General features: G+C 37.3%; 1 protein-coding gene across 1 annotated transcript in view; it reads left to right on the top strand.

The window, feature by feature from the left end:
- LOC134540286 (uncharacterized) overlaps nucleotides 1-16,032 on the top strand; it is a 354,516-nt gene that overhangs the window by 42,526 nt on the left and 295,958 nt on the right. The window lies entirely within an intron of this gene.

Here is a 16,032-nt window from a genome sequence, read left to right as displayed (position 1 = left end):
GGTTTTTTTTTATAGTAATTTTCGACTACAATATTTTAGATAATTCCCTGGCAACAACTATTTCATCGTCAGTGCTTTATTCACGTTCGGATCTTAATCCTGTCTTCCTTTAACTATCTTTGCTATCATACCGACGCAGCATTGGTTACACAAATGTGAATTTGAAGGCTTTTAAAAACTGTTGAATCCAGATAACGTCTTTGATTTGCTTTACTTCCAGTTATCTTAGTTCGAACAAAAAAAATTTATTATGAGAAAGTGCGATGGTCACAATTCGATTAAGTTTTTGTAGATTGGAGGCGCTGTAGTGGCGCACCCACTAGGAGGGGATTAAATCGCAATATTCATGCATAATGAGCAGTGAGAGAGTGTTATGACTGTAGACAGAAAAAATCTTTAATTTTATAAAACAATTCCTTTGAATACCAGGTGCCAAAAAGTAGGTAGTAATACTAAAACAAATATTTAGTAAATTTTTACAACACATGGCTATGGTTATTTTTGACTAAATAAAATAGTCTACTTTTTTTAAAAGTTAATACTGTGTATTTATTAGAAAATTGGCACCTCATTTTAAATTTTGATTGATGTATCATTCAAGCATACACTTTTTTAAACCATGGAATACATAATCAAATACTAAAAAAAATTGAGTTTACTTTGTTTAAATATGCTTATTATTGTGTGCAGTGAAAACTGGGAAGCTATTCAGGGCAGGGGCGTAGCCAGGGGGGGGGGGGGGTTTAGGGGTTCAACCCCCCCCCCCCCTTAGCACCAAATCTTTAATTAATTTCTAATTCATCACTCAAACAAATTTCATATTAAAATTAATAAAATTTTTACCATTACAATATTTAAATTTAAGTACCGAAAACTGCTAAAATAGCACTATTTTACACCTTAAAAACCAAATTTTCCCGGGGGAGGACCCCCGGACCCCCCGCTTTAATACGGGGAGGGGGGGAGGCCATGCTTCTTAACACCCCCCCCCCCCCCCATACTCAAATCCTGGCTACGCCGCTGATTCAGAGTACCATTTACAAATAACTTTAACTATCGAAGGTACTGTGTCAACACAATGCATAAATGCCCGGGTAAGAATCTGAACCCAGTATTGCTTCGAACACTATTTTGAAGTGATAACAGTTGTTTTAATTTAGAAATATCTGTAATTTGACATAAATATTAGTAGTGTATAGTAGCTACAGTTGGGACAGACTTCAGGCTGTGGTGCCTTGTGTTGGGGTTCAGGATGTGGATTGTGTTGTCACGGTGGCCATCTTGGATGACCTTGACTTTGACCTTCAAAATTTGCCCAAAATTCGTCAAACTCCGTAAAATTTCCAGTTTATTGAAAAAAAAAAGTTTTGAAAAATAAAACATTTCTGCATTTCGAGGAATAGTTCCAGTTTTCAGGGAAAATTTCTCGTTGTATTTCTTTTGAACATTCAAAAATTCGGAATTCGAACAACCTCAAAAGACTTTTGCCTTAGAAAAAACCAAAATGTCCTTAATGTGGCTTAAATTCTCCGACAAGCTCGCCAAAGCCTTCGAGGTCATGCATGACCTTGACCTTGACAATAAACTAGAAATATTTAATTTTTGACTAAAAAAAATTCGAAATAAAAAAAACATATTATATAAAAAAAGCTTACTTGAAATGTTTAGTTACTTAATTGATTTTGGTCCTTGGTTCGATTCCCGGCGATAGTAAACATATAATTTAAGTATTAAACTAAAAAAAAATTCTTAAATACAATTAAAAAAACAAAATAAAACAATTTATTACGTCACACCCGCCATTTTGAAATATGACGTAACCATTTCTGAAGCCTGTCTCAACTCCGGCTATTATGAACTACTAATATTTCTGTTCCAATTACACAAAAAAAGAATCTACAGTGCGGGGGGTGGAATGCAACGCCACTGCAGTTTTCCTCTCAAACAGCAACAGGACGCAAAAGTGTCATCCCGAACTGTTTGTAGTTGTACATGTTGTACATGGTCAAATACACCGTTAAATTACAGTTTTACCAAGGACACGCACTTTTATTCACACTGACATGATGCTGAGAGCAGTGTTTCGAAGAACCTCCATTTTTTTTTAATTTTGTTTTTGTTTGAAACTCATCAGAACTATTGAGCGACGACGCGTACCGTTACGCGCGGATGAAAAAAAAAAAAAATCAAACGACGGAACACGTCGAGGTTTTCTTCTCTTTTGCTTGTTATTGCGTTGATGCGGCGAGAGCCAGAAACCCGCGGGGCGCGGAGAGCGTTATGAGCGACGGAAACAATACCACTCTCCCGACTTCCCCCCCCCCCCCCCCCCCCTTCACCAACAACCAACCCTGAGAGATGAGCCCCTGGAAGAGGTGTGGTGAAGAGGGGGGGGGGGGAACGGGTGAGCCGGCGCGAGACACCCCCTAGCACTTCCCCAGGGAGGGGGGGGGTGGTTAGGGGGGGGGGGGTCCGACAGCCGCGAGAACAGTCGCTGGTATGAGGGCTGTCGCGGCTCGGAAAACACACGACGGAGTCTTTTGACGTGAAAACGTCTAATAAATCGATGAACGCCGGCTGCACGCACGAAAAAAAGTGTCCCGTTACGCACATTCAATGATTAGGCTGTGTCCCGTTACGCTCATTGTACGCTTGCGCCGCATCTATCTCTCTTCCACTCTATTGGCCCATGCGTCCCGAGGAGAAGAAAGACAGCAGGCAGCACACAACTTACATCTGCACGTGAACTGTTTCGTCGACTGGTTATGAAGTGAAGTGAAAAGTTAACGTGGTTTTCATTGCTTATTGCAACAACAATTTCGGCAATAAAGGTTAATTATTCTTGCATTTTTAAAAATCTGATTACTAGTATAATTTCAAGTATTTATTATTTTATTATTAAAATAAAAATGATTCAATTTTATTCATAAAAGTATGCAATCATTTCATCAATGTTTTGTTATGGCGGTGTCACGTTAAACTATCGTCCGTAAACCGACTTTACAGATAACCAATTATTTTTATATAACTTACTCCTGTTCTAAATTACCTGTTTCTAAGTTTCGTAATTTTTAAGTTACGCCATTTCTAAGTTGGGTGGTTTTTATTAGCTGCGACGTTTCCGCGTGGTGTGGTTTTTGGCGTTGTGTGTTTCTAAGTTATGACATTTCTAAGGTATTTTACTATTAGTCATGCTGGTTCAAAGTTATGTTTCTAAGTTACGTCGTTTCTAATTTACGTGTTTCTAAGTTTTGATCGTAAGGTGGATTTTTTTCGAGATGTCTAAGTTATGACTGTTCAAAGTTGTGTGTTCCTAAGCTACGTGTTTCTAAGTTAAGACAGTTATAAGTTGTTTTGTTCTTAGTTATGGTAGTTATACGTTTTGAATTCATTTTTATGACGTTTCTAAGATATGTGTTTTTCTAACTTGTGAAAGTACTAAGTTTTGTTTGCTCTTTTAAAGAGAATTCTAAGTTATGACTGCCTTAAGTTGTGTGTTTCTAAGATACTTATTTCTAAGTTATAACATTTCTAAGTTATGATTCGTTTTGTTCCGTGTTTCTAATTTATGATCGTTCTAATTCGTGACAGTTCTCAGTAAAGTGGATTTTTTCTCTCGAGAATTCTAAGTTACGACTGTTCTAAGCTGTGTGTTTCTAAGTGACGTGTGGGACCCGGCACTTGCGGCCCACAAATGCCGTTTCTTTACACAATTTAAAATGTCGGTGTGATATTCAGTAGTCAACGTAGCTGCTGCGGCAGCGAATTCTGGCGACGGGTGCGGAAACTAAGTGTTACTCGCGTCCAGATGTGTAGTTGAAAACACAATTTTCGTATATTTACCACGCTCGGGGTTTTGTTTTAAAATAATTATACGTTAAAATTTTTGTGTCCGAGTATCGTAGTATAAGTAGGGACTGGAATAAATTCGCGTATTCAACGACCTCCAGGATAGACTCCACGATCCTGTGCACACCCGGGCAAACGTCACCTGTTCATTGGCTACTGACTCGTGAGGCGTCTCAACTGGGAGACTCGTGATTCGATACTGCTTTGACTGAGGGTCTATAGTTGGCCCGCAGTCCTCCAGGTCAACAGTGAACCAATAGCAGGAGTTGCATAAAGGTGCATTTATTTGCATTTCAGCATGTCGCGAAAGGAATCCGCGAATTTTTCCGGTCTCTAATTGTAAGTGAATTTGCAACTTCATGAGACATGAATTCGCTCGTTATCGATCTTAGATGTTTCTCATCTCTGGGGAGACTTAAAGACTTGTTCAATTTTTTTTCCACTTAACTTTCAGGTTACTTTCGCTAAGAATAAGTTTCCGTATCTATATCGTATTGTCAGTTGTTCTTAAATCTGCGACGAAGAAACTTATGTTAAATCTTATCTCTGCGGGGTATTTACAATACCGCATTGAAGATAACCGTCAATAAAGTTGTTAAGTAACATTAAGTAAGTTGCGTATTAACAAGGAGGGTTTTATTTGATAGAAAACCGTAGTTATATATTTTTTTCTGATTTGACAACTTACTAGTTTGGCTGTATAAATTTAAAATTATTCATTGAACCACGAGGTTTGGAAAGAAAATTTTCTCAGAAATTTATGTTTAATTGAAGTAATTCAGTATTGTAATTTTGTAAAAAAAATAATACAGATATTTCTGGTTTTTATGAAGTTTTAGACAGTTATTTTCATTTTATAATATATTAAAGATTTCAATATTTTTTTTTTTTTTGCTAACGCGAGATGTTGAAAACAGTTGTTTGAACTAAAGTTTCTGAAGAAATTTTTTGAAGGAATTACGGCAAAGTTTGTAATAATACTAACGTTAATGAGAGTAGGCTTAAGAAATTTTTTTTTGTTCTTAAGGCTCTCTTATCTGATCAAGTAATAAATTTCTAGAGAGGTGGCTAGTTTATTTTTCAGTAACACAAGTACAGATCTATTCGAGGGAAAAGGGGGGGGGGGGGGGGGAAACACGCAACTTAAGTTTCACCTTATCACTAGATGCACTGTTGCACCTCTATTTAACATGCACTTGTATGTGCCTCAAAGATAACACTTTTGAGTAGACATTTCCAGTAAAAGTTATATAAACACTCGTCAACAAAAAATAAACACTGAATTTAGCTAGCATTGAAATACTGAGGAAGTGATATAATACTTTTCTATATCAAAGTAAAAATGAATACTTCTGTTTTGAAATTCATGATTGTATTTCTGGGAGTTTTCTCAGTAGGAACATGTGGGTAAGTATATGTTCAGTTCAATATAGGCCTATATAAAAAAAACTAGGAATTTACTCAAGCTACGATCGTGTAGATTTTAATCAAATTTTTATGTGTTATTATTTAAATGAATTAAATACTTTTATTTATCATGTTTCTTAACTTATTTCTAGTAATCTATACATATTATGGATGTTAATTACTAAATAAACTTATAAAATGAGTAAACCAAGCTTTTAATTAGTAATGGATGGTTGTTAATGGTCACAAAAAGTAGGCGGGTAAAGATTTGTTCTCTGATAGTGCGAAAATTTTGCCTGTTATAATTACATTAACAAAGACGTAAAAACTGAAAAAAAAACAGTAAAAATTTTAGGTCTTTCATCATATTTAATATTAAAAAGTTTTATGTTTCAAAAGTTATTTGTAAACCGTTCTCGGTTATTGAATATTCAATTATATTTTCCTTTGTTTAAAAAAAATTATGAAAATTTTTATTTGTGCACAAGTTATAACTTGCTATGCGTGTTTTATGGTTAAATCAAATTTAAAAAAGTAAAAAATCATTATTTTTTAAATGATTTCTCTTTTGCGTAGTACGTTCAGAAAAAAAAAGTTCACAGATTGTTTGAAAGTAACTTTAGTCATCTGTAATGATATTTATTATTTTTATAAAAGTTACAAATAATTTACGAAAAATTATTTTAGGTCGAAATTACTTCGAATACTTACAAGGTTACGTGATAGGAAGATTTCAACCTAATTTAAATATTTGTACATACTTGTTTATATTTTATTTGGAGGTGTTTTTAAATCGCTATTGCGGATTAAATAAAAAGTCATGATAAATTTTGATCCACATAACTCAAAAATTTATGTGTTATTTACTAAATATTTTGGATGCCCCAAGCTGACTTTTTTTGTAGGAATAAAATATAACTTTAAGCTTATCTAAACTATTGCTACTATTTTTTATCGTAACATTATTTTATAAATCAAAAGAGATTATTACTTCGATAATTTTTGTATACGTCTGTTTACAATCGTTTGTCACGGTTATCTACATGGACTAATGACATACATCGGTACATACCGTACTGCTTGCTCTCATGTTGCTATCACTAGGGGCAGGCATTATAGCCGAAAAAAAATCTGAAGGCCTATTAGACTGCAACTAGCTATACCCGCACCAGAGGTTTCTTCCTTGTGATTGGCGGCCGCCTGCGAGAGAAGTCGTTGCCCTTTTTTGACCGAGTCACTCAGGACGTGTTTGCTTCCGCACTGAATTACTGTGATTGGTGTTGCAACAGTAGACATGTATCTGAAAGAACCTCACCCAATCACGAAACACAAGACTAAGCTACACTGTTTTAACTTCCAGCTACTCTCGGAATATTTTCGCGAAAAAATACATGGCCCTACTAATAAACCGTTTAAGCCCACACGTGGATAAAAATAAGTGTTCTTACAGAAGTCCTAATAAGTTTGTGATATTTTTTTGCTAATGAATCAAAATTATTCATGCGGATTCATGGTCTTAAATACCCAAAAACTCAATAAGATAAGGTTAAATTTACGGAGGTCCCTGGATAATTGGTATCCAGCGTTCTTCGTTTAAATTACGGTGAAAATTGTCTGACGTGATAACGTCTTATAAATCGATGGACGCCGGCTGCACGCACGGAAAAAAGCACGACTCATTGTCACGTTCCGCCTGAGCCGAGCGTGCAAGAACCGGCCGGCCAACCACCGTGCGAGAAAATCTTCTATTATACCAAACAGGTGTTACGGTATGCAATTTTTCATGAACGTTTTCTTATGACGTCATGACATAAAATTATCATCCGTAAACCGACTTTAAAGACAACCCCCCCCCCCCCTTTTTTTAAACATCTGCGGTGTTCGTCGTTTGAAAGTTTCTCTCGCTGGACCAGGGACGATGACGGCGCTCTCCCTATCGACGGAGGGAGCTACTTCGACGAGGTCACTTGCAAACTGAACACCGTTTTCGAGAAACACACGACGTACGCGAGCGACTGGTCGAACATGTACACGTCGGGAATCGAGGTGAGCTCTGCTAAGGCTACGTTTTGCTTCACGCAAGGATGGGACGAGGTAAGTGAACAGGTGGTTCCAATTGTTTCCATGTTGATTCTTGAATTCAAAATGAGAACGACCCTCTCGATTGTTTCAAATATTTTGAAAACAAAAAAAAAAAATTCAAGGAGAAATAATCTAATCGCGCTCATTACGTAGAGACCTGAAAAAATTCGCGAATTTATTTCGGGACAGGCTAGAATCCAAATAGTCTGCCCTTCTGCTGCTTCAGTGATTGGGCCACAGTTTACCTGAATGACTCTGAGCCAATGAAAAAAAAAACTTCAACAGAAGAAATATCGAACCACGAGCATCACAGTTAACAGGTGTCTCGAGTCAGTAGCCAATGAGCAGAAGTAATTTTCCCGAGTGCATAAAGGATCATGGAGTCTATCCTATAGGTCTGTGAAATCGCGAATTTTCCCGGTCTTTACTCATTAGACTACAAAGAAGTTATGACTGGGCTGGCTATTGTTCTCTTGTGATTGGCGGCCGTATGCAAGAGAAGCCATCACCCTGTTTGACCGGGCCCCTTTCAGGACGCACTTGAAGGCCGTGGTTGGTGCGCCTGAAATAAACCCAACCAATCATGAAACACAGACAATTTTGAAAAGTTTTAACACGCAGCTGGTCTGGAATACTTTTCGCGAAAAATACACGGCCCTATAGCATCTCTAAATCCTTGATGATGTGTTTTTAAACATCTTTGTTCAGGAGTACTCGCTTCATTATGGCAAATTTACTGTTCGTCATATCGAGTTCCTTTTAAGCTTTTAATCAAATGCTACAAATTTGTGCATAATCAAGTCGATGCCACGTGTTTGTTGTTTGCTACCAAACATCACCTTTTATCTGAGGCAGCACGTGATTCAGTCAAATGATTTTAAGATGTTGATCATTCGCTTCTAGTCCTTCAAGGCATGGCAAATTAACGTGTGATCGAATGGCTTGGGTCAGTCAGTGAACACACATTTACAATCTGGACTGTCACCAAATAAAAACATGAATTTTTTTCCTCGTCTCTAAATACATCACGAATTAAATTTGATATCTTAATTACAATGTTGCAAAATAAAAAAAATAAAAATAAAATATCTGACTGGTAGAAAGATAATTTTATTTTGAGAATCATGTGATACAGGGATCATTTTATGGGGACTTAAGTGCCTTGTGAAGTAACCGTTAAAAACATCTGTATTCTAAAACCAGTTCTTTTTTTTTTTGCTGTTCATTCGGGGGGAAAAAATGTCATTCGCCTGGTCTATATCGCACCCAATAAATAGGGGCAGGCATTTTTCCCGAATAAATCTGAACGCCTATTAGACTGCATCAAGGTACACCTGCACTAGAGGTTTCTTCCTTGTGATTGGCGGCCGCCTGCGAGAGAAGTAGTTGCCTTATTTGGCTGAGCCACTCAGGACGCGTTTGCTGCCGCAATGAATTACTGTGATTGGCGTTTTAACAATCGACATGTACCTGAAAGAAACTCACCCAATCATGAAACACAGACGATGCTACAGTGTTTTAACTTTCAGCTAGTCTCGGAATCTTTTCGCGAAATATCATGGCCCTACTACCAATAAAACATTTTGGCCCATTTCACCGATGTCTGAGATCCACGAACGTCCCATCCGCCTGAACTGCAAACTGCACACTACGTCCTCGCCCCCCCCCCCCCAATTGACGGCTCCAGGGCAGCGGGACCAGCCTCTCCCTCAGCCGGTGCGTCGTCGAGAAAATGGGGCAGGCGACCCACGAGGACGTCATCAGCGACCTGTACGTCGATCCAGTGGACCAGTCTCTCCACCCGGGTCTCGTCACGACGTACAGCTTGGAGCCAGCTAAGGTACGTTTGCGAGTGGGAACAGGAAAAAAAAATTCGCTGTATTGCAATACAATCTGTTCACTAGCTGGATGGACTGATGAGTAGAGACCGGAAAAATTCGTGGATTCATTCCGCGATACGCTGAAATGCAAACAATTGTACCTTTATGCAACTTTTGCTATTGGTTCACTGCTGACCTGGAGGACTGTGGGCCAACTATAAACCCTCAGTCAAAGCAGTATCGAATCACGAGTCTCCCAGTTGAGACGCCTCACAAGTCGGCAGCCAATGAACAGGTGACGTTTGCCCGAGTGTGCACAGGATCGTTGAGTCTATCCTGGAGGTCTTTGAATACGCGAATTTTTCCAGTCCCTATGTATTGCAATTCATCTGTTTACTAGCTAGACGGACTGATGAATAGGGACCTGGAAAAATTCGCGGTTATTCGATTACCTCCAGGATAGTCTACACGGTCCTCTGTACACTTGGGGCAAATAACGGTCAGTTCGTTGTCTTCTGACTTGTGAGTCGTCTCAACTGGTGTTTGCCCCGAGATTCGTCACTTCTTTGGTTGAGGGTTTTCTCATTGGCCCGGAGTCGCCCAGACGAACAGTGAGCCAATAGCAAGAGCAGCTTAAAGGCATACGTGTGTGAATTCCAGACTATCGCGAAATGAATCTGCGAATTTTTTCTGGTCTCTACTGATGAGACAAGTAAAATAAGTTAGGTGGGTCAGGGACAACAAGGGAAATTGGCTGACGTCAGAGTGTGGGAATACTCGAATTCGAACTCAGGTAGTCAATTGGTATTTGGTTTTTGGTAAAAAAAAATTGCATTTGTATGGAGATTTTACACTTGTGTCAAATTTTTTTTCTTGGGTACAGGACGGGTTGTGAGTGGGTTCATCACCTCCATATACTGCGGAAGGTGATGATGACAAATAGATTCCATTGTTCTCTGCGTGATTTAGCAAATTCCACCTGTTCACTGGGTTCAGACTTGTGAGACTTCTCAACATGGTAGAATGTGATTTGACACATAATTGATCGAAGTTTTCTCATTGGCTTGGATTCCTCCCAATGGGCGTAGATATCAAAGGGGCCCCGCTTGTCTTTGCAAATTCGTAACCATAAAATGAGAATGAGAAACGTTAATTGTCTACACTTTTAAAAATAACGAAGAACATTGGTTACAAGTTAACCATGAGATCTTCATAATTTTATGGATTTCTTTACAAACATAAGCTACGGATAGTGAGTTTGCTCACATTGTCTATTGGCGCAAAAGAAATATGATATATAATTAAAACCTTAAAAAAAACTATTAAAGTTTTACCATGTCTACATCTAAAATAAAATCAAATAAAGATAATTTTTCAAAGTTATCCAGAACTACGAATAACTTTTTTGTGGGTGAATTCCCTGAAAAAAAAAGTCTGTAAATATACAGTAATTTATAACAGCATGGTTAAAATTTTAACATCATTTCAATGAAAAATAACACTAAAAAGAATTAAAAATGATCATATAAACTGAAATGTGCTCTATATATGCTAACAGCCTAACTTGACTTTAATTCCGACAAGGAAATCTAAATCAACTTGCTCGTCACTAAACAGTCTACTAGCATTCCACATGTTAGGTGGGAGCTTTATTTTATTAGTATACCCCAATGGGTACCATTTCTCGTAAATGCACACAATAATCTGTTCGGTAAATAAATTATTTGTTAATATTATCTTATTTATATAATCATTTATGTTCAGAGGTTGAGGAAAAAAAGTTTGTTGGTTTTTCGATATACCACCTCCCTTAACCGCATAATTTATATGGTAACATTATGCTGTAATTTCGACAATCGCCTTGGGAAATTTTTCAAATGCAACTTTTTTAAATCGGAACACATATTCTTTAAGCTGATAGTGTAATGTTTCACAATTATGCCCAATTACTGAGGTATCGGTCTAGTGCCTAAAATTGAAAATACGTAAGCTCTTTTCTTAAGTTTATTTATTCCCATTGTACACATTTATGTAGTTCACTGAAATTCTTATTTCCACAGAGTACCCGACACATTTCCATGCGCAGATAAGGCTTTTTATAAACATTAGTTTGTAGTTATCATGTCCACATTATTTTTTCTAATGTTTACAAATTCAAGACTTTGACATGCTTCAGTTGCATCAAGTCAAACATTACCTGCACTTCAGATAACTTAGCAAGATATGGAAATTTTTTCAACTCAGTTCTTATCTAAATGGTTGTGCAAATTTTCAATATTTTGATCTTATAAGCAGTGGTTATTTTTCTTAAAAGTTTAGTTTCAAGACATAATATTTTGCACGAACTAAATTTAAACAATGGCTAGAGACCGGAAAAATTCGCGATTTCACTGACCTATAGGATGGACTCCATGAACCTTTATGCACTCGGGAAAATTACATCTGCTCATTGGCTACTGACTCGAGACACCTGTTAAATGTGTAGTTCGTGATTCGATACTTCTTCGGTTGAAGGTTTTTTTTTCACTGGCTCAGAGTCCTTCAGGTAAACTGTGGCCCAATCACAGAAGCAGCAGAAGGGCAGACTATTTGGATTATAGCCTGTCGCGAAATGAATCCGCGAATTTTTCAGGTCTCTAATTATAGGCAATACGTGACGTGCATTTAATTAAAATCCGTGAGACTAGTGAGCCACGGTATAAATGAACTAAGTCAAATTACTAAATAGTTAACCTTTTTGGTTTAGTACACTTTTATTATTTCTCTAGTAGTAATTTTTCTTTACCGTTGAGGAGTTAATGAGTGAGGATTGGTTGGTGGCTCCCCCCCTTCGCAGTTGTCGCTGACGTACAACTTGTCCGGAGCCGGCGCGGAGAGGACGGACGCACGGGGAGGGCAGGTGACCTTGACGGTGTCCGGCCTCAGGCTGCTCGTGGCCGTAGCTGTCGTGGAGGGGGGCTCCGGCGTCCACACGCGCTTCGTCCACGGCCACGCCACGAGCCAAGGGTGCGTCTGTCTGTAGCCAAGAGCCACGACTAGGGGCAGGCATTTTCTCGCGGGGGAAAAAAAAAAAAAAACTGAACGCCTGTGAGATTGCATCTATGGTGATGGTTGTAACAGTTATTCTTAGAGACCTGTAAAATTCGCGGATTCATGTCGCGAAAGGATACACTGAGAGAAAGGTTTGTTTGCCTCAACAAAATATTTGTTTATATATAGCGAAATAAATATATTTTGTTAATTCAAACAAATATTTTGTAGAAGGAAAGATTCTGTTGACCCAACAGAATGATTTTGTCAACTCAAATGTATATTTGGTTAGGTGTAACAAATTATTTTTGTTACTTACCGAGTTTGGTTAAACTTAACAAAATTTTTTGTTCCACCAAGTAAATATTTGTTTCGCCATATATAAACAAATATTTGTTTAATTCAAACAAACCTTTTTTCTCTGTGTAGAGTCCAAATACTTTTGACATTATTTTGCTTCAGTGATTGGGCCACAGTTTATCTGAAGGACTCTGGGCCAATGAAAAAAATCTTTAACAGAAGAAATAGCGAATCACGATCATTCCAGTCAACATGCGTTACGAGTCGGTAACCAATCAGCAGATGTAATTTGCACGAGTGCATAGAGGATCATGGAGTCTATCCTTTAGGGATTTGAAATCGCGAATTTTCCTGGTCTCTAGTTATACTTTAATTTAGGTAATTTTTTCCCTGTGTCTACCTATCATCAATGTTGAGCAATTGTACATGTGTTTTAAGTCTACTTTGCTGCCCAATGAATTTGCTTTTTTTGTGGATCTAACTTTATCCTAAACTGGTCATATCTCCCTGTATTGTATGGAAAAAAATTATGCTTTGTTAATTATTTTTGTGACAGTGAAATTATTACGGGGAAGTCCTGATAAAGCTAAGCAAAAGGAACCATTAACTCAAATATCTGAGATACTTGCGTAGTCGGCTTAGAGGACCACGATGAAGACTGGTGACAGTGCTCCATCTGCCATGGATGGGCTCATGAAGCACGTACAGACATGCCTGAACGTTCAGATGCCTACATATGCGATCGATAGAGACATGAAAAATTCGCTAATTCATTTCGCGATAGGCTAAAATACAAATAGTTATACCTCAGTGCTGCCTCTGCTATTGGCTCACAACTCACCTGGATGTCTCTGGACCAATGAGAAACGCCCGACCAAAGCTTTATCGAATCACAGGCTGCTACGTTGGGACGTCTCACAAGACAGCAGCCAATGAGTGGGTGGCATTTGACCGAGTGTAGATCTACGTAAAACTATAGAGTTCATCCTACATGTCATTGAACCCGCGAATTTTTCCTGTCCCTAGCGATCGATGCAATATGTTTTGTAAATGTCCGGCGCTTGTGGTTCTAAATTCAGTCCACCCGGTACTAGGTTCCACTAATAGCGATTGCACTTCTTTTAAATTAAGATTTATCTTAAGTATCTAAATGTGTTTATGCAGAATTTGAATTTTTTTTTTTTAAATGTAATCGACAATTCTTTGGTCGAGGGTTTCTCGACGACCCAGAGTCCTCCCTTCAAACCTCGGACTAATAGCAAAACAACACAGAGGTAAAATTCAAACAATTTTGCAAAAAAAGAATCCGCGAATGTTTGCAGTCTCTGTTTATAACATGGCACGTAGTGAATAACGCACGCAGCGCATCCTGCAGACGTATCGTTGTGACGATGGTTGTTTCTTTTTTTTTCCCCCAGGAAGTTGGACAGCATCCAAGTGAAAGGTACGAAAATACCCCACATGGAAGAAGCGATAAGAACTGTGTATGGCAACAGTTCTCAGGACTTTGCGGACCTAGTCGCGAGATCGTTCAACATAGTCATCGCCCAAGAGTTCATGCAAGTGGACAAGAAATTCTACAAGTAGCACACACGCTGTCGTCTCTTGAATCCAGCGCAGCCCAGGAACACAACTGCCTATTTTCTGCAGAGTTCCTGACAAAACTCGTCTAACTGCATATTCAATGAAATTTTTCTTACTTTTTTCTGTGTGTAAAAAGTGTTAGTTAGTTATAAATATACAAATAAAACAAATTCGCTTTGCAATACGTTTTTTTTTATTCAAATACTTTATATTGTTTACAGCAAATAACTACCGAACATGGGCGCAACGGCCAGGTACTTGTTTACTTGTTTACTGCCCGCGCACTCGTGTTTCGATTCCCACCCACCGTCACTTTTGTTTTTTTAATAGTTCATTTTTAATAAAGATATTATTAGATCTTACTTTATCAGTAATAATTCAATCATTTCAAATTTTTAATTGTAATGGGTATAATAATAATAGTTGCAAATAAAAATTCTAACGACTTTTTCATCATCGAATTTATTATTGCTGTAATTTACATATAAATTTAAAAAACCTATCTGAGAAATTATAAAAAAAACATAATTTATAATTAAATTAACCATATTTGTTTACAGTAGAATTATTTTAAAAAATAAATTAATAAAATAGTAATCATCATAGTTGAGTTATTAAAAAATAAAAACAGAAAATTTATATTCATGTGAGCTATAAAAAAATATAATATTTATTTTACATTTGTTGATTAAGGACCGAACCTTTATAGATAACTTGGTTTTTCCTTGAAAAAAAAAAGTAATTTAAAAAAAAATTTCGACCTAAAATAATTTGCGCAAAAATGAAAGATATTTCTTAAAATTCAATGTTAAAATTGGTCTATTCAGTTTCATTTTTTATACTATTTAGTATAGTGAAAGATTTTATATCTGTCAGTAGCAGTAAAATGCGCATCTAGCTGTTCTTTTTTAAAGCGCTTTGTAATATATATATTTTAAAGAGCACAGTAGAGATGGTATGTACTGGGGTTGACAAATTATACACTGTTAGAAATTACAGTAAACTAGCTGCCCGACCCGGCTTCGCACGGTTGTATTAATGGGGGGAAAATGAGACCAAATCTCTTATTTACAGTTATAATAAATGAAATAAAATGAAAATTAATTAATTTTGACAAAAACTTAATACAATGCTTTGTAATGTACCGAAGAAAAAACGAATAGCACCGATGGTTTCCCGACTCTCGAGCACGCAACGTTGTCATGGAGACGAAGTGCCCACTGTTTCCCGGGCTTAAACACCAATCAACATTGATGATCAGTTTATTATTAATAATAAATTATTAAGACCATTAATCCAAATAAAAACTATCCTATCTCTCAAGTTCGAAAAAATTACACATAAATGCCAATTTTCAACGAAATCGGTTGACTTGGTGAAGAGTTCACTGGAAACAATCATCAGGACACTGGATTTATATATTTTAAGATTAGGGACCGGAAAAATTCGCGGATTCAATGACCTCTAGGATAGCCTCCATTATCCTCTGCATTTCTCAAGTAAACACGCGTGTTCATTGGGTACTAAATTATGAGGCGTCTCCACTGGGTAGCTTGTGATTCGAGACTTCTTTGGTCGATAGTCTCTCATTGGCCCATAGAGCTCCAGTTAAACTGCGAGCCAATATCAGAACCAGCAGAATTGTACACATGTTTGAATTTCAGCCTATCACGAAATGAACCCGCGAATTTTTCTGGTCTCTAATTAAGATTAACGGACTTTTCAACAAAGAGTTTAACTTAAAGAAACTAAGATTTATTGGTAAATTCAAATAACGAATCTTCGTGGAAAATACTTCGTATCTCGAATTCCGGATTGCATGTTTCTTTCTAAACAAAAGGTAAACACACACACTGGGATAAAATAATGTGTGTTCTTACTGTAGACTTATGCATAAATATTTTAATGTGTTCTTGGTTTACCAAGAATATTCTTTTGAAATGAAAGTTAGTAAACTCAG

This window comes from Bacillus rossius, chromosome 16 (assembly GCF_032445375.1).
Source record: "Bacillus rossius redtenbacheri isolate Brsri chromosome 16, Brsri_v3, whole genome shotgun sequence".
Taxonomy (NCBI): Eukaryota; Metazoa; Arthropoda; class Insecta; order Phasmatodea; family Bacillidae; genus Bacillus; species Bacillus rossius.
Note: the sequence above shows the minus strand (reverse complement) of the source record. Positions and strands in the feature narration are given on the sequence as shown.